The sequence below is a fragment of the Suricata suricatta genome, chromosome 10 (genome assembly GCF_006229205.1).
Source record: "Suricata suricatta isolate VVHF042 chromosome 10, meerkat_22Aug2017_6uvM2_HiC, whole genome shotgun sequence".
Taxonomy (NCBI): Eukaryota; Metazoa; Chordata; class Mammalia; order Carnivora; family Herpestidae; genus Suricata; species Suricata suricatta.
Genome location: NC_043709.1, coordinates 96,744,230 through 96,768,194, shown reverse-complemented (window position 1 = coordinate 96,768,194; position 23,965 = coordinate 96,744,230). Strand labels below are relative to the sequence as shown.

Here is a 23,965-nt window from a genome sequence, read left to right as displayed (position 1 = left end):
AAGAATACAAATTGGTGAAGCCCCTGTGGACAATAGAATGGAGGTTCCTCAAAAAATTAAAAATAGACCTACCACATGATCCAGCAATACCACTTCTGGTTTTATATCCAAAGACATTGAAATTAGGATATTGTTTGGGAGATCTGCACTACTATATTCATTGCAACATTACTCACAATAGCTAAGATATGGAAACAATCGAACTGTCCATCAATGAACAAATGGATAAAGAAGATATGGTATAAATATACAATGGAATATTTAAACATGAGAAAGAAGAAAATCCTGCCATTTAGAACCACTTGGATGGAGGTAGAGGGCATTATGCTAAATGAAATAAGTCAGGCAGAGAGAGATAAATACTGTATGCTATTACTTGTTTGTGGAATAAAAAAATGACAAACTGAGGAACAGAGGGTAGGGTGGTGGTTACCAGGGGCTGGGGAGTAGGGGAAATGAGGAGATATTGGCCAGAGGGTACATACAAACTTCCAGAAACAGACAGCAATACAATAATAGTAGGAGACTCAGCATCTGACTTAAAACAATGGATTGATCATCCAGGCAGAAAATCAATAAGGAGACATGGACTTAAATGACACATGGTCCTAACACACAATCACAAAACACTCCATCCAAGAGCAGCAATAATACACATTCTTTTCAAGTGTGCATGGAAAATTCGTCAGGAGAGATCACGTGTTAGACTACAAAACAAGTCTTAATAAATGTAACTAGACTGAAATCATATTAAGCATATTTTCTGACCACATTGATATAAATCTAGAAGTCAATTGCAAGACAAAAACCAAAAAATTCACAAATATAGGAGATTAAACAACATGCTTCTATATACATACACACTACATGCTACATGTGGCACAGAGCTTTTAAATTATTATTCATTGAGCCACTATCTGCCTTTTGATTGGGGAATGTAGTGCATTTCATTTAAAGAAATTATCATTATCACATGCCACAAAATATGTTTTTACCAATGAGTCAAAAAAGAAATCAAAACAGGGGTGCCTGCCCTCCTACACTGTTGGTTGGAATGTAAACTGGTGCAGCCACTCTGGAAAACAGTGTGGAGGTTCCTCAAAAAAGTATCCGTAGAACTTCCCTATGACCCAGCAATAGCACTGCTAGGGATTTACCCAAGGGATACAGAAATGCTGATGCATAGGAGTACATGTATTCCAATGTTCATAGCAGCAATGTCAACAATAGCCAAAACACAGAAAGAGCCGAAATGTCCATCACCTGATGAGTGGATCAAGAAGATGTGGTGTATATACACAGTGGAGTACTACATGGCAATGAGAAAGAATGAAATATGGCCATTTGTAGGAAAGTGGATGGACCTTGAGGGTGTCATGCTAAGTGAAATAAGTCAGGCAGAGAAGGATAGATACTATATGTTTGCACTCATAGGTCTAACAGGAGTCCTCTAATGGAGGACCAAGGGGAGGGAAAGAGGGAGAGAGAGTTGGGGAGAGAGAGGGACGCAAAACTTGAGAGACTATTGAATACTGAAATCGAACTGAGGGTTGAAGGGGGAGGGGGGGAAAGAGGTGGTGGTGATGGAGGAGGGCACTTGTGGGGAAGAGCACTGGGTGTTGTATGGAAACTAATTTGACAATAAAGTACTTTTAAGAAATGTAAAAAAAAAAAAAATAGGGGTGCCTGGGTCATTCAGTCAGTTAAGCGTTGAACTCTTGATTTCAGCTCAGCTCATGGTTCATGGGCTCGAGCTCCCTATCAGGCTCTGTGCTGGTGGTGTGGAGCCTGCTTATGATTCTCTGTCTCCCTCTCTTTTGCCCCCCCCCACTTGTTCTCTCTCTCTCTCTCTCCCTCTCTGTCTCTCCCTCTCTCAACATAAATAAATATTTAAAAAAGTAAAAAAAGAAATCAAAATAGAAATAAAACAATGTCTTGAATAAAGTGAAAATGGAAAAGACAACTGACAAAAACTCACGGGATAAAGAAGGAGCAGTTTTAATAGGGAAGTTCATAAAAATAAACACCTACATGCTAAAAAATACTATTTCTTTGAAGTACAAACAAGAACAAAGAAAAGCAAACATCCATTAAAAAAGTGATATAAAAATCAAATCAGGCTACTAAATTCATTAGGATGTTGATCAGAGGGTCGCCTCAGTGACTCAGTGACTGAGAGGCGCTCAGTTGGTTAACCATCTGGCTTTGACTCAGGTCATGATCTGGCAGTTCGTGGGTTCAAAACCCCCTTAGGCTCTGCGCTGACAGCTCGAAACCTGGAGCCTGCTTCAGATTTTGAATCTCCCTCCCTCTCTGTCCCTCTGTCGCTCACGCTCTCGCTCTCTCTCTCTCTTTCTCGCTCTCTAGCTCTCAAAAATAAATAAACATTTTAAAAAGTTAAAAAAAAAAAAAAAAGGATGCTGGTCGGAGAACCCTTTCAAATAAGTAAACTAACATGCAGCAACCAAGCCCAGAAATGGAGATGAGCCCAAACCTGAGAGGTTTGTTAGGGTAAAGGACCCAGGATAAAGCTTTATTCAAAACTTCACAGTGCACTGTTGCAAAGCCTATTATTTGAGAAAAATCTGAGCTGTGCATTCTTTTGGGTTGTTCAGTCTTCTCCACACCATGGGTTTCTGGGTTCTGCCATTTTCCTTTTAATGGCTTTTGTCACACTGTCCTGCAGTATCTCACAGAGGAATTATTGCTCTAAACTAAAAGACAAATTTCAGCCTCAAATCTTGGGTCAAAACTTAGCACAGAAACAGTTCATTGCCTTCAAAGTATTTGGACTCCTGAAAAAGATATATAGGAAATAAACGTACCAGAGAAGTTCCTCATGAAGAAGCCAGGAAGGGGATGGAAATAAAAACAAATCACTTGATTAGTCGCAAATCTTTTTTTTAAGTTTATTTATTTATTTTGAGAAAGAGAGAGAGCTGGGGAAGGGCAGAGAGACAGGGAGAGAGAGAGAATCCCAAGCAGGCTCCACACTGTGAGCATGGAGCCTGACTCAGGGGCTTGATCTTACAAACTGTAAGGTAATTACCTGAGTGGAAACCAAAAGTCCCACTCTTGGGGCGCCTGGGTGGCTCAATTGGTTAAGTCTCTGACTCTCGATGTCCGCTCAGGTCATGATCTCACAGTTTCAGGGGTTGGAGCTCCATGGGGCAGTCTCTGAGTTGACAACCTGCTTGGGATTCTCTCTCTCCCTTAGCCCTTCTCTCTCTCTCTTTCTTTCTCAAAAATAACATTAAAAAAGTCTGATGCTTACCCAACTGAACCACCCAGGTGCCCCTAGTTGGTAATATTTAGAAAGCATCTACTCTTTCACTAATTCCACAATGTACCTACTATGTACCAGGGACTTTTCCCAGGCACTGGGGAAGAGGCAGGGGGCAAAATAGGTCCAAATTACCTAGTGTCGATATTGCACTAGGGAAAACCATTTTCAACCAATACTTATATATTTAATGAATATAGCCCTGGAAGAATTACTGGATAATAATGAAGAAACATGGGAGAACATAACTCAGTCTGAGGCTGGAGTAGGGATGAGGAGGAAGGGATGACTCAGAAGATGAGTAGGAGTTGCCTGCCACAACACTTCCCTACCGTATGCCCGGAGATTTAGAGACAATACGAGGTTGCATAGTTAGTAAATGACTCACTAATTAGATGAAACAGCGTCCCTTTCAAATGTGACAGAGACTCAGTGTTTTACAAGATATTTCTCTCATTTCTTGTTCTAAGACAATGTTATGAAAGCAAAAACATAAAAATGATAAACTAATGTTCACAGACTCAAAGAAAGGAACCTAAACTCTTCCAAAGAGAAAAAAATACAGCTCTTCTCAAAGGAAAGAAATGAAGCTGTTGTGTGACTCCTTATTACTGTAACTGGTTTGCTAGAAATAAATAAAACTGTACCTTCATAGGTCACCAGGCCTATGTTTTCTCACCTCAGGGGAGGTTTGTGGGACAGAGACAAAAAGAAAAATTCCTCGTAATGAACACTATACCTCTTTCCCCTTTGTTTTTCAGAAGATGGTGATACCTGGAGTGATTAATCTAAAGGGCACATAAAGAGGTAGAGGGAAGCTTAACAAAGACTTCAATGTGAACAAAAGTTGTCAAATTCCAGAACCCTGAGAATGTATACACTGCCTCCTGGCAAAGATCCCCAAACAGGAAAGACCTCAGAGAAGAAAAATGGTGAGTTCACCGGAAGAAACTGGACTGTTGTCACAGAAAATCTGATGCCATCCACTACCCAGATCCCACACAGGCTTGAACATTGGGACAAGCAGTGGTGACCCTACTAAAGATGCACTGAAAATTAAGAGTCCCTCTCTCTTTTAATGGACAACACATAAGTTTCTTGGATCCTCCTGCAATTGCAGTGCGGTGAAAGAAGCCCCGACATGACTGAGACTGAATTTCCTACCCACCAGGCTGGGACACCAGAGTCTCAGGATCAGATTTACTTTTACTTAAAAATGTGTAATTGGGATGCCTGGGTGGCTCAGTCGGTTAAGCGTCCAACTTTGTCTCAGGTCATGATCTCTCGGTTTGTAAGTTCAGGCCCTGCGTCGGGCTCTGTGCTGACAGCTCAGAGCCTCGGGCCTGCTTCAGATTCTGTGTCTCCTCCTTTCTCTGCTCCTGGCCTGCTCATGCTCTGTCTCTCTGTCTTTTAATAATAAATCAATGTTAAAAAAATTTTTTAATGTGAAATTATTTTCACATTTAAGTTTGCAGACAAAGAGATATACCCACAGCAACAAAGAGAAAGACACAGTATACAAGAAACAGTAGATCTAACCAGGAGAGCCAGTAAAGGAAGTCCTTGGATGGTTACTTCTGCTGTATGGGGCAGCAGAAGGAGGGCTCTGAGAAAGCCAAATTAAAGCTGAATGCCATTCAAGAGACACACTAATTAGAAGGGTTGAAAAATAAGGGCATAACAGAAATAAGTTATCCAAGAAAAAAGCAATTAGCAACACTAGGGGGGAAAGCTATATGAGAAAGTAGAGTCCAATTAGGAAACAAATTAAAATGCAGCTTGAGTTAAAATAACTTAGCAGTGGGGCAAGTAGGTGGCTCAGTCAGCTAAGGGTCTGACATTTGATTTTGGCTCAGGTCCTGATCTCATGGTTCAGGACGTCAAGACCCACATCAGGCTCTGTGCTGACAGCACAGATCCTGCTTGAGATGCTTGCACCCACTCATTCAGTGCACCCAATCATTTTCTCTCTCTCAAAATAAATAACATTTTCAAAAAATAAAATACCTAATGGAATCTAAGCAAATAGAAGAATCAAAACACAAGACTTATAGAGAAGGAAACATAATCTTAGCCCGTCTTTTGGCCCAAAAGAGTCATGATCATGTAAAAGTTTGTTGATTAGAGTTAGCCTCTGTACAAAACATGAGCACTTGATCATAGCTGTAGTGTACATCGAAAGTGAATGCCAGCAACCCTGACAAGGTAAAATTAAAAATGTGACTGACAATGTGGTTACCAGAGGGGAGGTGGAGGTGGGGGTGGGGGATGGGTGAACTAGGTGAGGGGGATGATGTATGGAATTGCTGAATCACTGTATTGTCCACCTGAAACTAATAGCACACTGTATGTTAACAAACTAGAATTAAGATAAAAACTTTAACAACAAAATGAAACAAACAAACATAAATGTGACAAAAGATAGGAAGTACATGTGGGAAGAAAGATGAAAGGAGCAGGGGCAACCCTTCCCTTTTAGTAGAAATATGACCAAAAAAATGAATGAATAAAAATACTATTTACACTTGCAAAAGTAACCAATAAATTAATAACAAAAAAATACTCATCACTTAACCATCAACATTTGAAAGAAAAAGTGAAAATAGCAAGAAAATAAAAAAGAATTAGGAGAGTAAGAAGTATAATGTTCAAAAACAGAGATATTTAAATTCATAGAAAACATTACCAGGAAGAAAGAAAGAAAGGAAGGAAGGAAGGAAGGAAGGAAGGAAGGAAGGAAGGAAGGAAGGAAGGAGGGAAAGAAGAAAGGAAAAAGAAAGAAAGAAAGAAAGAAAGAAAGAAAGAAAGAAAGAAAGAAAGAAAGAAAGAGAGAGAAGGACAGACGAAAGAAAGAAAGAAAGAAAAAAGAAAACAGCTAAAACAGTCTACCCCTGCACAGTAGAGCCAGGGTAGGAAAGGATGATGGAGAGACTATTGCTTTTAATCATAAACTCTTCTGTACGATTTGAATTATCATCTTGTGCATATTTCCTTTGATAATAGACCCTTGTGACTGCAGAGTTTGCATCCTTTCTACTACTCCATGCTACCAATACTGGCAAAAAGTATATAAGTAATTTCAAGAGATTAGAGTATTACATTGGCAAAAGCTAAATAACCTCTCAGAGTACATTAGAACACAGCAGTAAGAATGAGGAATCAATTATACATGTCTAACTCAGCCATGGTTAAAGACATTGTCAGTCTCTGAGAAAGTCAAACTCTGAAGTCATGACTCAGGTGCAGGAGAATGTTCAAGCCAATGGCTGTCACTGAATTCAGACAAGTAAAAGCACCGATAGTCTTTTTTTTTTTTTTAATGTTTATTTACCTCGGAAGGAGAGACACACAGAGTGCAAACAGGGGAGGGGCAGAGAAAGAGGAAGACACAGAATCTGAAGCAGGCTCCAGGCTCTGAGCTGTCAGCACAGAGCCAGACACAGGGCTCAAATCCATAAACCGTGAGATCATGACCTGAGCTGAAGTCACACACTCAACCAACTGAGCCACCCAGGCACCCCTGACAGTTTTGATAATACATGCTTTTAGGTACAGAGAACAGCAAGAGGAGAGAATTGGAAAGGATAAGATTGAGGGTAAATTAAGAAATTTTTAGCCCAGAGCTCAAAAGTCAGCAGGAAACCAGAGTCGTGAGTGTAAAAACTGAGGCAGAAACCTAATCATATTAAATGGGTCAAAAAGGGGGTACATTTGCAGACAGTATGAGGATAGGGTAGAGAATTTCAACATTTGTAGACCATGAAGGTACTTTGCGCTATGGATATCAGGTCTATCAACAGCAAAATTAATTTCAAGCCTGCGAATTAGAGGACCTGATGTCTTTTAGGATTTCTCAGATTGACTCCAAAACTACACAAGACCAAGTGTACAGGAGGTTGACGTTGGTGAATGCAGCTGGAACAGCCCGGAGAAGAAAGTGGCTGACGAGTATAGACACCTGTAGACTGATTCCTAACAAGGTGGTTGCACAGGTCGTCTTTGATTCATGACCCAAATACTTTGTTGGACCTTCAATGTGTCCCTCCACAACACCCTATACCTTTGACATAATACATCAAAACTTGGGGGTTATAATCCCTAAGGACAAAATTCTAGCCTTTCTTTGCCCTATCCTCAATGAGGGGATCATGAAAATAAAATTATGCAAATTATTTGAAGGGACCTTGAAAACTAGCATTAAGCATGCCAGTGCTGTATGGGAGCATTATAAAAACACACCTCTAAAATATCCTAGTTAATGTTTGTTGAAATGCCAGACACTGCTCTAAGTTCTCAAGAGAAATTAACTTGATTACTTTTCAAAAAATCAAGTAAGTACCATTATATTGTCCCTTTACAAATAACATATCCAAGTCTTTGAAAAGTTAAAAATTTGCCTGAACTGCCACACAGAGCAGGCTAGAACTGAAATTCAGATCTAGGTAATACGGCCCTCAAGCCCATACTATTAACCACTAGGGTATAGTCCTCTGAGAAAAGAAAGACATTTTATTGGGTAAAAAGCCACTAACAGAGGGTAGCCTGAGTGGCTCAGTTGGCTAAGCATCTGACGCTTGAATTTGCCTAAGGCCATGGTCTCACAGTTTGTGAGATCAAAGTCCACCTCAGGCTTTGTGCTGACAGCACGGAACCTGCTTGAAATTCTCTTTCTTCTCTCTCTGCCCCTCTCCCACTCATGCTCATGCCGTCTCTCTTTCAAAATAAAAAAAAATAAACTTTAAAAAAAACAATCACTTTTTCTAAGCCACTATTAGTATAAATACTAGCTGGCGGATATATTTTTTAAAAAGACTAACAAGAGGGGCACCTGGGTGGCTCAGTCAGTTAAGCATCTGACTCCAGCTCAGGTTGTGATCTTGCAGTTCATGAGTTCGAGTCCTGCCATCTGGCTCTGTGTGGACAGCTCAGAACCCAGAGCCTGTTTCAGACTGTGTGTCTCCCTCTCTCTCTGCCCCTCACCTCTCTCTCTCTCTCTCTCTCTCAAAAATAAATACACATTTTAAAAAAGTTTTTTAAAGACTAACAAGAAATAAGGACATGTATGGAACTCAGACAGGATGATGGTAAAAGAAAGAAGGAGGAGGAGGAGAAGGAGGAGGAGAAAAAAGTGTGCAAGAGGCAGAGAGAGGAAAGATGTACACCAACAACAATGGTGAGGAAACCTACATGGGCAAACAGGATGGAAACTATGGCAACAGTCCAGTGACTCAATGGAAACCCACAGCTTCCTCTTTGGTGATGCAAGTAAAGAGCACTAATTTGGGACAATATGCTTCTTGGAGGTAAGACAGGCCAGAGTAAACCAAACATGGCGACTATGGTTAGACCACCAGTAAAAACTGCTTTTCTTTCCATACGTGCTGTGGTCTATGCACCGAAGATGAAATCCATAGGAAACAAACATTAGACACTTACCCTTACATTTCTTTTATAGTCAAGCACATCTTCACTTCCATTTTAAGGTTGTGACTATTCCCCTAAACCACAATATATTTTTATATTCCATTCTAATTCTTCCTAGATTGTTCTTTTCCTACTTTTTATTGTCTGTATAACCAGTATATTACATTGAGGTTTTTCATTTGCCGATAATAGAATCCTACTAAAAACTTCTAGAGAGAAATAAGTGTATAAGATGGCTCTTCATGCATTCACAGAATCCAAAGAGATGAACAACCAGGTTTCCATTAAGTATGAACCAAGGTAGCTTGGGGGAGCACAGATACAAGCGTATTTGGGTCTTAAATCTAGGGCTCTGCCATCAACAAGGTTTGATTTCTAAAACCAGGCCCTGTGTCTCACAGTTCATATTCAGAATCCTCAAGACAGAATTGGACTTTATAGCCTAGACTAGTTAGAGACAAAGGAAGAGAGTCAGGTAATCACAAGTGTGATTGCTAAGCTTTCTGTGGACGAATCCCAAAAGAAAAGAGACTAGCAGAGAACTAAAGAGGATAGCCCTAAACATGCTTTTTCATCTCAGTGTTTTCCGTTATGCAAAAATCTTCCTAGAAAATATGCACAACTTACAATTAGCTTACTTACCTGGTTGTTGTGTATAGAAGTCACATTTTTTTTAATTTTTTTAATGGTTTATTTATTTTTGATACAGAGAGAGACAGAGCATGAGAGGGGGAGGGGCAGAGAGAGAAGGAGACACAGAACCGGAAGTAGGCTCCAGGCTCTGAGCTAGCTGTCAGCACAGAGCCTGACGTGGGGCTCGAACGCAGGAACGTGAGATCTGACCTGAGCCGAAGCCGGACACTTAACCGACTGAGCCACCCAGGCGCCCCAGAAGTCACATTTTTGAGACACAGAAAGTGGAGTGGAAAAGTTAATCTTTCTATGACAAAGTTAGGTATCAAAATCCCAAAAGGTCAGCTACGTGGGCCAAAAGTAACAAGAAGCAATTGAGCATGAATGAATATTAAAATTTGTATTTGCAGGATGTCTGGGTGGTTCAGTCAGGGAAGTTTCAGACTCTTGATTTGGGCTCAGGTCAAGATCTCATGGTTCATGGGTTCAAGCCTCACATGGGGCTCCATGCTGACAATGCGGGGCACACTTGAAATTCTCTCTCTCCCTCTCTGTGTCCCTCCCTCCAAATAAATAAATAAACATTTTAAATAATAATAATAATTGTATTTGTGTTCAGAGATGTAATTGTTACAGTAAACAGTGCTTTGGGAAAACATCCTCAACACATCTGAGGCTTTGCTACCATGCCTAGCCACAATTGGGTTGATTTCATTTCTACTTCACAAGTGCCATGGAGATAGAGATTATAAAATATATAAAATCATAAAGCATAAGATTATAAAAAATTCTAAAGCAGAAAATTAGTTTTATTACTCAGTAAACACATATGTCATATTTACACATTAAGAATCTATTCTTTCCTATAAAAGACAAGACTAATTAGATAAGTGAAAAGGCTCAGCTTAACCCCCTGTACATCCGTATTATTAGCCAACTGGACAAAGGACAGCATAAAATCTTTTTTTTTTCTTTTAAAGAGAGAGAAAGAGTGAGTGTGCAAGCAGTAGAGGGAGAGAGAGAGAAGGAGAGAGAGAGAGAGGGAGAGAGAGAGAGAGAGAGAGAGAGAGAGAGAGAGAGAGAGAGAGAATCTCAAGCAGGCTCCATGCCCAGCGTGTAACCCGACATGGGACTCCATCCCATGACCCCAGGATCATGACTGGAGCTGAAATCAAGAGTTAGACAGTCAACCAACTGAGCTACCCAGGTGCCCCCAACATAAAATCTTTTAGGGAGTAATTAAACATTGGACCATACATCTCTATAATGTATGGCACTTCTATCTTACTGGATTTTACTGCAGAGTGGTCAATTTTATCTTTATGATTTACTTCAATTTTAAAAAAGCCCTCTACATTACAACTATAAACACCAAATTATTTGAAAATGAAGAAAAATCTTAATAAAACACATTGTTTCCTACATGTACCCATGCTGGCATTATGGTATAGACACCTCAAAATCCTTAGATTAGATCGCTTTGCACCAAAGACAATTAAAATGTTTAAATAAGTAAGGATTCTTTGTTTAATCAAGTTAGGTCTTTCTCCTTACAAATTTTGTTTTGTATTTGATAATAAAGAACAAAACCAGTGATTTGCACCCTAAATATTCCCCTTTTTAAACCTCATAGGTATGAACCAAATTACAGAAGCACCTCAAGTTTAGAAAACAAAAAAAACAAAATTGCATTAAAAAAATTGCTTCAGGGCTCCTGGGAGGCTCAGTCAGTTAAGCATCTGATTCTTCATTTGGGCTCAAGTCATGATCTCATTGCTGGTGAGATCAAGTCTCCCTTCGGGTTCTGTGCTGACAGCACAGAGCCTGCTTGATATTCTCTCTCCTCTTTCTCTTTGCCCCCTCCCCTGCTTGTACCTTCTCTCTCTAAATAAATAAACTTTTAAAAAAATAAAATAAATTTTAAATATTTTTAAAAATCACTTCATTCGTGGAAAGCCAATAAAATGAGGATTATTTTAGAGAATACTAAAAGTTTCTCTGCAGAATTCAAAAGCACAAGTTAGGTGAAAGATTTATTTCATTTACTTAGCAAAAAGTTTTAAGTCTCGACTATAAGACAGGCACTAGGGAAACAAGAGATTTATACTCTATAGTCACTGCCATCAAGGGCCATCTATTCAATATAAAAATTATTCCACTTGGAATCACTGCATTTCGTAATCTCTATCCAGGAGCAGGGCCAGGCTTGAACAGAGTCATTGTTAGAAAGTATTACACATTTTATTTTAAAATTTATATATTGAAACGTTCTCTTTTCCTAAGGGAGTGCCATGTGCACTGATCATTTTAAATAACTTTTAATATTTTAAAGAGAGAAATAATACTCATCTATTCATTTATTCATTCTAGAAATACAGATTGAGTTCTTATTTTTGCAAGGCAGGGCATTGCCTTAATTTTCTAGAATTAAGTCCTGATATCTCTACTTGAAAGCTTCATAGGGAACTCATACAATGTCCAAAAACAAGCTCTTGGTTTCCCATCTGAAACAGTTTTACGCTGCAGGTTTCTTCATATCCGGAAAATATAAGAAAAGAAATTTAAGGGTAAATTGAAATCTTGACATTCCTCAACTCAAAAGGCTTTACTGGCTTTCTATCTCGCCCAGAAAAACATTTAAAAGTCCTTATCATGGCCTACAAAGTATCACATGATCTGGCACCTGTACTTCAGGGAACTTCTCCCTGCAAACACATCCATTCCATTGGCTTTTTGTTTTAAACAATTTTCAAGATTTTGAGCCTTTGTTTTCAAGATGACTTAGCCTGGACTCTCCCCTCAGATATCTGCCTGGCTCAGTTTTTCTCTTTCCTGATTTTGCTGCCCAAATGTCACTTTAACAGAGAGGCTTCCTAAGTAAGCCTTTGTAAATCAGTCCGGAGGATGGAGGACCAGCCCACGCACCCCAGTCGAACAGTCCCTGAGTAGGTGGTTGGTGTCGGCGAACTATCTATAGGAAAGAAGACAGACAACGTGAATGGTGGTAAAGCCACACATTACTAAGAAAGTCAGTATCTTTTATGCCATAGGGGATTACACGTTTTTTTTTCTTTAATGATTACATAGTTTATGGTCCTTGAAAAAGTAAAAACATGCTCTGGGAAGGATCATTTTTTATCACAGAAGAGAGAACAGCCGTGAGAACAGAAGTAAAAAAACAGGAATGAGGGAGTCTGTCTCTCAAAGATCTTCTTTTCTTCAAGGCCCTTTAGCAGCTATGTCTGGGCAAGATGCTTATCATTCAAGGGGTTAATTTTAGACAGGGGATTGTGTTTGCCCCCAACAGCAGGCAATGAGCTGCGAACAGAAATAATGTAAGGGAAAGCTGGCGTCACTAACTGACCCAGGTTGATTCAAAACTTAAAGGTATAAGCCTTTTTGCTTTTGTAAAGCAACAAGAAAAATCATAGACAAGTTAAATAGAAGCAACATATGCAGCCCAGGAGGCCAAATGTTGCTTCACAGTCTTTCAACTTCTTCCACAACCTCCCAGATTTTTTCTCCTGCGCCCCGGAGGCATAGCCATCAAAGGTAACTCTTCTGTGTCCTGGAGACAGTGCCATCAACGGTCGCTCTGCAGGAGGTTTTTTGGCCTACTGGGCCCCAACATATCAGTATCCCTCCATTACGCTCTATTTCTTCATCCTGTTTTTTTATGTCTCTCCAAAGCACTTATCATATAATACATGACGTATTTATTTGTTTGCTTACTGTTTCATCCCATTAGAACATAATATGTACTGGAATAGGAACTCTGGTCAAGCCATTGGATTCCAAAGCAGTGAGCACTCACTGATACCCTGAGTGAGTTCAGCTCTGAACTCCACTGAGGGTCGCAGTGTTTCAAGAACCAGCCTAGCCCATTCTGAATTGATGGGGAAATTCACAAAGAAGGGTCAAGCAATCATCTTAGTCATTAAATTAAAACTGTGTGGGGGCAAATGACAACCAGATCATTTATATTGCAGATATGCAGGCAAAAACTACCTTTACAGTTTGTTCACTTCCCCCCACCCACATGTGATCTGATTTCTTTCAAGCAAAACGTACCACTGTTCATTATATTCCAGATTGACCACATGGGGAACTGAAGGCATTTTCTACTTTTAGCCATCATCTGTATTCTCAGAAAACAAATTAACAGGAAGCTCTGCACAATTCTGAATGTCACTTGTAGCAAGAGAACGCATGACTCAGAGAAACCACACTGCCTTAAAAGGATCATGCAATCATCTATTCATCTTGATTTCTAATCATCTTGACTTATTTAAAACCCACAGTCCTCATACAAATAGCAGATTGAAGTCCAAGCCTCTCAAGCCTTTCTCTGTAATATTTACGAAAACAATGTTCTAGATGTAATAGTCCAGCTTCCCCAGGAAATGTTTCCAGGACTTTTATATGCCAACTCCATAGCTCACATCATTTCTGTTCTCTTGTGCTATAAAAGAGAATAGCAGATGAGCATCTGTCTAAGATAACAGTCATCATAAAATTTTGGAGACTGGTGTTCAAACTAAGGCCTGAACATAGACAGGAATTTGCTGGGCAAGACACCAACACTTTGGCATTATATTTTTCTTTTTTTAGAAAACATTTTTAAATGTTTATTCATTTTTGAGAGACAGAGAGAAAGAGCATGAGTGGGGAGGGGCAGAGAGAGAGAGGGAGACACAGAATTTAGAGCAGGCTCCAGGCTCATAGCTGACAGCACAGAGCCCAACATGGGTCTCAAACCCACAAACTGCCATATCATGACCTGAGCGGAAGTTGGACACTAAACCAACTGAGCAACCCAGGTGCCCCTGGCATTATTCTTTTTCTTAATAGTAAAATGTACTCATGATGATATACATTTCACACAGCGGTGACTTTGAAATGAAATAATGCATGTAAAGATCTTACCATTTTAGAAAACACTCATTGTGCTTAGTTTCACACTCACTTTGGTGTCTAATATCTATTATATTGACTCCTGAGGCAAGAAGATCCCATTTCAACAGTTTTTCACAGAAATGAGATCCAAAAAACTGAACACTGAACACCACCCATGTCTTCACCACAGTTTATTGTAAACTGGAACTATATCGACTCTCTTCAATTTGACACAGTCTCTGTGAATTTCAGTAGAGATGGGAGATAGCACCCGAAACCATCCATTCCCTAGGGAATAAAGGAGACTTCACTAACTGTGGGTCATCTGGAGATCATGCCTTCAATTTGATTTTTACTGTCCCCAAGTTGAATAGCTGCATGGCATCAAGAACAAAGGGCTATGTAGAATGATAGGAACATCCCAATTTAATTAATTTACTTAATAAACTTAATTAAGTTATTTTGGAGGAATACTTAAGTGGCCTAGTCAGTTGGGCCTCTGACTCTTGATTTCAGCTCAGTTCATGATCTTATGATTCGTGAGTTCAAGCCCCTATCAGGTTCTGCACTGACAGTGTGGAGCCTGTTTGGGATTTCTCTCTCTCTCGCTCTCTCTCTCTCTCTCTCTCTCTCTCTCTCTCTCTCTCCCCTCCTCCTCCTCCTCCTCTGTTTGTGGCTCTCTCTCTCAAAATACATACATACATACATATACACACAAACGAAGAAGCAATTATTTGAGGAAAGAGATTATGGAAATGAAAATAAAGTATTTTTGGATGCTCCAGAATAAAAAGCATTTTGATCCTACACCTGCTGATAGCTTTTTTGCACAGAGTCACAGAAAACCAGTCCCACGCATGAACAAGGAATCAACTGTTTTCAGAAAACAATTTAGCACCACCACCTTGGATAAGCTTGGTATAAAAAAGAAAGGTGAGAAGAAAGAATTAATATGGTTATGCTAATAAAATACATTTGCATCACAATTTTAAAGTGCAAAGTCAGTCCTGAATTTGAGTTAAAAGTGTGTATCCAGGACCAGGTGGACAGTGGTACAAAGGGACCCAGGGCTGGTGCTCCCAGCCAGAGAGTTCATCTCTATGATGACTTAAAAGACCCCCTAGATCAGAATATCTGGCCTAATTCCAGGGCTGAGGGAAGTAACGGAAGCAGATGGAATTATGCCTGTTGGTTCCAATGCTGGGACTGGCTGCTGTGCACTGGATTTGGTCCAGGCAATCCCAGAAAGAGAAAAAGAGAGAGAAGGATACCGTCAGTGAAAGGCCGCTTTCCGTCAGGGTCTTGAAGCCAAGTACCACGCCATGATCTCAGAAAGCAGGCATGCAGTCGCTCACCAGTCTTTGGAACTTGAAAAGAAACAAAGCAAGAACAACTAGTTATGAGAAGCCCGTAACCTCAAGGGGAGCAAGTTGGTAGAAGAGAAGCTTCTGAAACAGGAACCAACTCAGGTCGGTAGAGAAAAGAGATTCTTGCAGCTCTTGAGAAGTGCTACTGGGGCTTCCTGGAAAAGGAAGGTAACTGGGACAAGAGGGCCAGGCTTGTACCAAAAGAGTCCGATGCTCTTTTTTTTCATTTTTAAAGTGTTTGTTTATTTTTGAGAGAGAGAGAGAGACAGAGCACGAGTTGAGGAGGAGCAGAAAGAGAGGGAGACACAGAATCCGAAGGACCAGTCTCTGAGCTGTCAGCACAGAGCCTGATGAGGGGCTGAAACTCACAAACTGAGATCATGACCTGAGCCGAAGTCAAAGGCTTAACCACTGAGCCACCCAGGTGCCCCACATTGTCTGACACTCCTAAGGAAAGACCGAGAATGTACTGCAGCCTGATCCGGTCTTGTGGCAGGTGGCCGGAAATAGAGAACTTATGGTCGCAGCCTCTGCTGACCCCGTTACTGCTGAGCTGCACATACGGCTGGCCTACCGGACATACTGAAGCACCATGCATATTGCAGTGATGCCTAGAACACCAACGAACCAGGATGGGAGACTCATGTGGCTATACCACAAATACCAACAACTGATTGTTGAACTTGAAGAAATGTGGAAGAGTCAAGAAAGCCATGCCAGTGAAGTAGGGCAAGAGCGAAGTACAGGTCCTCAGCGCCGTATTGGAGGTGGGTATCAACACTTGCTCATTTCCTCCCGCCACATGCGCATGCGGCCACCTTGCGGCAGAGCCTTCTTCCACTCCCACCAGCCTCTGAGACCGACAGGGGGAGTCTTCCCTGCCCTTCTTCAGCTGTTAAGCAGTTTCGTACAAGAAGATTTTTAAGCTGTAATATTTTATTAGGCTGAACAGTATGACCTCATATCTTAGCTATAGGGTAAGATTGTTTTGAAGAAAGTCAAATGTAGCATTGATCGTCACTGAAAGTTTTGTGTTTATCACTCCCTAAATAAATAAATAAATAAATAATCTTCACTGAAAGTTTTCTGTCTGTTTTTATTACTCCCTAAACAGATTCCGTTTCCTCTTCAAATTACTTTTCTCTCTCCTGGAATTACTTTTAGAAGTTTTCAAGTAATGGAGAGAACTGCCCAATGATGACAACAGAATACAGCAATATTACTGAGGTTTCTTGCCGTCAGTGAAGACGTCGCTCATCTAAGGAAAGAAAGTGTATCTTGTATCCAGAGGGCTTGTGTCTGTATTTAGAAGCACATATTATTTATTAGCAATGACATATGATAAAAATACTTGCCATTTAAAAAAATTTAAAGTAGGTATCCATAAAATTAATTTTTAAAAATTAAAAAAATTATTTTTATTTTTAATAGTTTATTATCAGATTGGTTTCCATATAACACCCAGTGCTTCTCCCCACAAGTGCCCCCACCATAACAATCACCCCCCTCCCTCCCTCCCCCTCCCCCTTCAGTCCATGGTTCATCTTCAGTATTCAATAGTCTCCCACGATCTGTGTCCCTCACTCTCCCCAGCTCTCTTTCCCCCTTCCTCTCCCCATGGTCCCCTGCCAGGTCTCTCCTGATAGACCTATGAGTGCAAACATATGGTATCTATCCTTCTCCGCTTGACTTATTTTGCTTAGCATGACACCCTCGAGGTTCATCCACTTTGCTACAAATGGCCGTATTTCATTCTTCCTCATTGCCATATAGTACTCCATTGTGTATATATATATATATATATATATATATATATATATATATATATATATCTCACATCTTCTTGATCCATTCATCAATTGATGTAAATCAGTTTCTTCCAGCTGAGCAATGACCCTCCTTAACACAGTGACTGTAGTCTTGAAATGCTATTTTCCACTATGAGAAAGCCAAGTTTCTCATAAAAATGGATGATTTCATGTCTGGGGGAAGGAACCTGGAATGAAGCTGGAATCATTCCAAATAGCAAGGAAGTTATCAAATACTTCCAGGATCATGTCTGAAATACTCAAAAGTCAAGTTGAAGAGTCTTTCTCTGGCCAAAAGTGATATTCTTTGAGCTTTAATATGAAGAAGAATTCCAATGTATTGACACCCATCAAATATTTAAATCCAGAAGTTTATAATGGTATGAAAAGAATTCATTGAACCACCAGAGTTACAGAGAACAAATTCACTAATGTTTGATAATTAGTAAGTAAATTTAAAGAATCAAATATATAACCTGTGTTTCTTAGATGAAATGTTACTGGTACAATAGTTGAGAGGAAGAATCTCTTAATAAAAGTATCCCAGCAGAAAAATGACAAGGAAATTATACAATTACGATATCAGCATTTTGGGACCCAATGAATTAATGAATCTAGTCATCAAATATCCACCAGTGGCTACCAACATCATATGAAACTCTTACTAATGAACAGAAAAATAAGTCACACAATTAATCATTTTGGATAAAATTATGGATTTTGAAAGAGTTCATAGTATAATAAAAACTGGAGATAAAAGTACATAATAAGACAAATTACCATAACTTAAGAATACCAAAGGTAGAAGGAGTATTTTAAGAGTCCAGACAGAAAGAGCAAATCTCCTACTAAGAAAAATCTGATTTACCTCATCTTTCTCAATACTAATACTGGATACAAGAAGACAGTGGAATATTTTTTTTTTGTCTATTAAGAAAGTATTTGGAATCTAAAATTTATAATCAGCCAAATAGTCTTTTATATACAAGAACATTCATTATAAGAATATTCTACCCAAATAAATTTATCACTTAAAATACTCACAAAGAGGTCCTTAAACATATAAATAAATACAGCCAGGTGCTGCAAGAGGTATGAGAGGGGAGAGTCAAACATTTTAATAACATTTATTGTTTTATAAAATGACCCAAGGCCTTGAGTGAAGTTCATTGTTGTCTTCAAAAAACGTTAAGACCAAAGAAATTCTTGAAAGAGTGTATATCTGTAACAATCTAAAAGTTAATTACAGGCGATAGCAACATGGAGCACAGAGAGGTAAGAAAAAACAATTAAGAATGTGCTAACCAAAGGATGCCTGGGTGGGTGGGTCACTTAAGCGTCATGATCTCCTGGTTTGATTGGAATCCTGCATGGTCAGGCTCTGTACTGACAGCTAGGTGCCTGGAACCTGCTTTGGATCCTGTGTCCCATCCACTTCCTCTGCCCCTCCACCACTCACACTCTGTCTCTCTCAAAAATAAACATTAAAGAAAAAAAGTGCTAACATTGTCTTTTTTAGGAGAAATAGAAAAACATTGATAAATGTATTAGTTATTATTTATGCTTGTCAAATATTCTAGTTTTACTCTCTTCTTTTTTAATAATAGTTTATTGTCAAATTGGTTTCCATATAACACCCAGTGCTTCTCCCCAAAAGTGCCCCCCACCATGACCATCACTCCCTTCCCTCCCTCCCCCTCCCCCTTCAGTCCAGGGTTCGTTTTCAGTATTCAATAGTCTCTCATGATTTGTGTCCCTCACTCTCCCTAGCTCTCTTTCCCCCTTCCCCTCCCTATGGTCCTCTGTTAGGTTTGTCCTGTTAGACCTATGAGTGCAAACATATGGTATCTGTCAATGTTCATAGTTTTACTCTCTTCTGATCATATGGGACGATTTTATTTCTCAGTCACTAAAGTTAAGTAGAGCTTTGTGGCTCATTCTGGCCAATATGTGACTTGTGTCACTTTTAGGTGACACAGAGCTCCCTCCAGAGCTCTCTTTTCTCCACAATCATTGCTGTTTTTCCACATCATGGCTCCTCTATGGGTCATGTAGAATCTAGCCAACTAGAAATTGATATGCAGCATGAGAAAGAAACATCTTTGTTTTGTTTTGGTATAATTGTTTTTCACACTATAATACAATCTATCCTGACTAATACAATGAAGAAATTAATAAGGGAAATAATTGGGACATCTGAGTGGCTCAGTCAGTTAAGCATCTGACTTCAGCTCAGGTCATGATCTCCAGTTCATGGGTTCGATCCCCAGATTGGACTCTGTGCTGACAGCTCAGAGCCTGGAGCCTGCTTCAGATTCTGTGTCTCCCTCTCTCTCTCTCTGCCCCTCCATGACTCATACTCTGTTTCTGTCTCTCTCTCTCTCACACAAAAATAAGCATTTAAAAAAAATTTTTTAAAAAGGACAATAATCACAAGTATGAATCTGAGGTTAGAGTACCCACCATAAGACAAAAATACGATGTAACTTCTTAAAATAAGAAAATATTTTGATTAATCTAATGAAAAGCAGGAAGCAATTTTTTAAATATAGTTTATTACCAAGTTGGTTTCCCCACAAGTGCCCCTCTCTATGATCTTCCCCACAAGTGCCCCTCTCTATGATCATCATCCCTGTCCCCTTCCCCCCTCCCTCTTCAGCCCTCGGTTTGCACTCAGCATTCAAAAGTCTCTCATGATTTGCCTCACTCACAAAAATAAACTCAAAATGGATAAAAGAACTGAATATGAGACAGGAAACCATCAAAACCCTAGAGGAGAAAGCAGATAATAGCCTCCTTGACCTCAATCGCAGCAATTTCCTACTTGACACATCCCCAAAGGCAAAGAAATAAAGAACAAACATGAACTATTGGGACCTCATCAAGATAAAAAGCTTCTGCACTGCAAAGGAAACAATCAAAAAACTAATAGGCAACTGACAGAATGGGAAAAGATAGTGGCAAATGGCATATTGGATAAAGGGCTAGTATCCAAAATTTACAAGGAACTCGCCAAACTCCATACCTGAACAATGAATAATCCAGGAAGCAATTTTGAAAAAGAAATAAAATTGAAACAGAGTACACTGAAAATATGAAATAAGATGAAAATGATGTGTATGAAATAATCACAATGAATAGAAATGGGTTGAACTTACTATTTAAAAAAAACCAGATAGCAAAACAAAACAAAACAAACCTTCCAGTTGGATCAAAGGCTGTTGTTTACAAGAGATATATAGGAAACAAGCAGAAAATTTTAAAAAAATTGAAAAAGTGATGAAGAATATTCCACATTGTTAAAAGGAATGATAGAAGATTTAATCATAGTAGTGGAGAGACATTAAAAATATATGAAAGAACAGGAGTGCTTGGGTAGCTCAATCAGTTAAGTGTCTAACTTCAGCTCAGGTCATGATCTCGCGGTTTTGGGTTGGAGCCCCACGTTGGGCTCTGTGCTGACAGCTCAGAACCTAAAGCCTGCTTAGGATTCTGTGTGTGTGTGTCTCTCTCTCAGACCCTCCCCCACTCACACTCTTCTCTCTCTCTCTCTCTCTCTCTCTCTCAAAAATAAATAAATATTTTAAAGAAATATATATGAAAGAACAACTGACAGATGTAGAGGGAGAAATCGGTAAGTCAAAATTTGTAGTTGCAGATATTAGCATACTTTTCTGAACTGGTAGATTAAGCACACTAAAAGTAAGCAGAGAGATCAAATAGTTAAACAAACCAATTAATTAATTAAGCCATCCTTATTCACACACAAAGAACTCTTTTCTTTACTTCCATAAGTTTTTTATAACTTAATAGACATTAGTTTTTAGAATAGCTTTAGTTTCACAGCTAAACTGAGTGAAAATACAGAGTTACCACATAATCCCTCTGGAAACATACACACAACCTTCCCCACCATGAACATCCCACACTAGTGGGATCTTAAACTCGATGAACCAACAATGACATTTTATTATCAATCAATGTCCATAGTTGATATTAGGGTTCACTCTTTGTGTTATACATTGTATAATGTTTCGAGAAATGCATAATGATATGTAACAACCATTATAGACCTAATAGTTTCACTGCCCTTCAGTGCTCCATTTACTCATCCCTCCCTCCCCTCTGAAACCATGGCAACTACTGATCTTTTTACTCTCTTCAAAGTTTTGCTTTTTTGCTGAATGTCATACAGTTGGAATCACTATACGGTAAAATCTTTACATTGTCTTCTAAGATTGGCTTCTTTGACTTAGAGATATGACTTGGAGTTTTCTCCATGCCCTCTAATAATTTGAGAGCTCATTTCTTATTAGCTATAAATAATATTCCATTGTCTGGCTGTCTTGGATGTCTTAACTGCTGAGTTTGAACAAAACTCCTATAAACAATTGTGTACAGGTTTTGGTCCTCATGTAAGTTTTCAACTTATTTGAGTATATAGCTTGGAGTATAGTTACTAGATTATGGTTAACTTTGTAAGAGAATTTCAAACTATTTTTGAAAGTACCCTGTTATAAGCCCTTGTATATATAGTGAGATGATTTTCAACAATGGTGCCAAAAGCATTCAATGGGGGGAAAAACAATTTTCAACAATTGATGTTGGAAAACTGGATATCCACATGAAAAGAATGAGGTTAGGGGTACCTGGGTAGCTCAGTCAGTTAAGTATCTGACTTTGGCTCAGGTCATGATCTCACAAGTTGTGAGTTCAAGTCCTGCATCAGGATCTTTGCTGATAGCACAGAGCCTGCTTTAGATCCTCTGTCTCCTTGTCTCTCTGCCCCCCTGCTCTCTCTAAAATAAATAAACATTAAAATGAAGAAGAAGAAGAAGAAGAAGAAGAAGAAGAAGAAGAAGAAGAAGAAGAAGAAGAATGAGGTTAGATCCTTACATCATACACAAAAGTTACTCAAAATGAATGAAAGACCTAAAACAATCAAACTCTTAGAATAAAAGGGGAAAAGCGTCTCAGGATCCTTCAAACTGCAAGATTTAATAGATGGAGGCAGAGATGAGAGGAAAGAAAGAGACCAAGTTATGGAGCCAAGAAAGCCTTTATTGGGATCTGCTAGAGACAAACCTTCAGGAGCTGACCAGAATCTGGAGCTGTTTCAGACCACATTGGTTGGGATCTCTCTGGCCATGCTGGAGGGCGCAGAGTTCTACTTTAACGTGGACCATGGCTACCTGGAAGGCCTGGTGCGGGGGTGCAAGGCCGGCCTCTTGACCCAGCAAGACTACATCAACCTGGTTCAGTGTGAGACCCTGGAAGATGTGAAAATTCATCTCCAGACCACTGATTATGGCAACTTCTTGGCTAATCAAACAAATCCTCTTACTGTTTCAAAAATTGACACGGAGATGAGGAAAAAACTATGCAGAGAATTTGAATATTTCCGGAATCATTCCCTGGAACCCCTGAGCACATTTTTTACATACATGACGTGCAGTTACATGATAGACAATGTGATTCTACTGATGAATGGCTCATTGCAAAAAAAATCTGTGAAAGAAATTCTCGTGAAGTGCCACCCACTGGGCCGCTTCACAGAAATGGAAGCAGTCAACATTGCCGAGACGCCTTCCGATCTCTTCAATGCTGTTCTGGTTGAAACACCATTAGCTCCATTCTTTCAAGACTGCATGTCTGAAAATATCCTAGATGAACTGAATATTGAATTACTGCACAATAAACTGTACAAGTCTTACCTTGAGGCATTCTATAAATTCTGTAAGAATCATGGTGATGTCACAGCAGAAATCATGTGTCCCATTCTTGAGTTTGAGGCCGACAGACGTGCTTTTATCATCACTCTTAACTCCTTTGGCACTGAACTGAGCAAAGAGGACCGGGAGACCCTCTACCCGACCTGTGGCAAGCTGTATCCTGAGGGGCTTTGCCTGTTGGCTCAAGCAGAAGACTTTGATCAGATGAGGAGAGTAGCAGACCATTATGGAGTATACAAGCCTTTGTTTGATGCTGTGGGTGGTGGCAGTGGAGGAAAGACATTGGAGGATGTGTTTTATGAGCGTGAGGTACAAATGAACGTGCTCGCATTCAACAGACAATTCCACTATGGTGTGTTTTATGCTTACACAAAGCTGAAGGAACAAGAAATGAGAAATATTGTGTGGATAGCAGAATGCATCTCACAAAGACATCGAACTAAAATTAACAGTTACATTCCAATTTTATAACCCAGTGAGGGACCTCAAATGTAGGAAATCTTACATATTAAGATGTTCTGAGGAAAATAAAAAGAATCATGTTATATTATCTGGATTACACAAAAATAATCTACACCATTGTGGACCCACTAGAAACATAGTAAATCAACCCTGAAACAGTGAAAAAAAACTAAAAAATAAAAAAATAAAAGGGGAAAAGCTTTAGGACATTGTATTTGACAAAAATCTCCTGGATATTATGCTGAAAGCACTTTTTAAAAGTAAAAATATGTAAATATAAGACTGTTATACATCAAAAGACACAATCAACACTGTGAAAATACCACCCACTTAGTGGAAGAAAATATTATCAGATCATTT

General features: G+C 39.3%; 1 protein-coding gene and 3 pseudogenes across 3 annotated transcripts in view; 3 read left to right on the top strand and 1 right to left on the bottom strand.

The window, feature by feature from the left end:
• The window catches only part of LOC115303890 (C-type lectin domain family 4 member D-like), a 32,337-nt gene extending 16,603 nt beyond the window's left edge, over window positions 1-15,734 (bottom strand). For 2 of the 3 annotated variants that reach the window (XM_029953866.1, XM_029953865.1), the window contains exon 1: window positions 15,508-15,695. The gene's annotated coding sequence lies outside the window, so the exon portion shown is untranslated. The other variant, XM_029953863.1, reaches the window with a different exon arrangement.
• On the top strand, window positions 15,195-15,870 carry LOC115305321 (annotated as a pseudogene).
• A 99-nt stretch (window positions 15,871-15,969) lies between these two features.
• LOC115303892 lies at window positions 15,970-16,618 on the top strand (annotated as a pseudogene).
• A 5,920-nt stretch (window positions 16,619-22,538) lies between these two features.
• LOC115304840 lies at window positions 22,539-23,693 on the top strand (annotated as a pseudogene).
• Window positions 23,694-23,965: the final 272 nt, after the last annotated feature.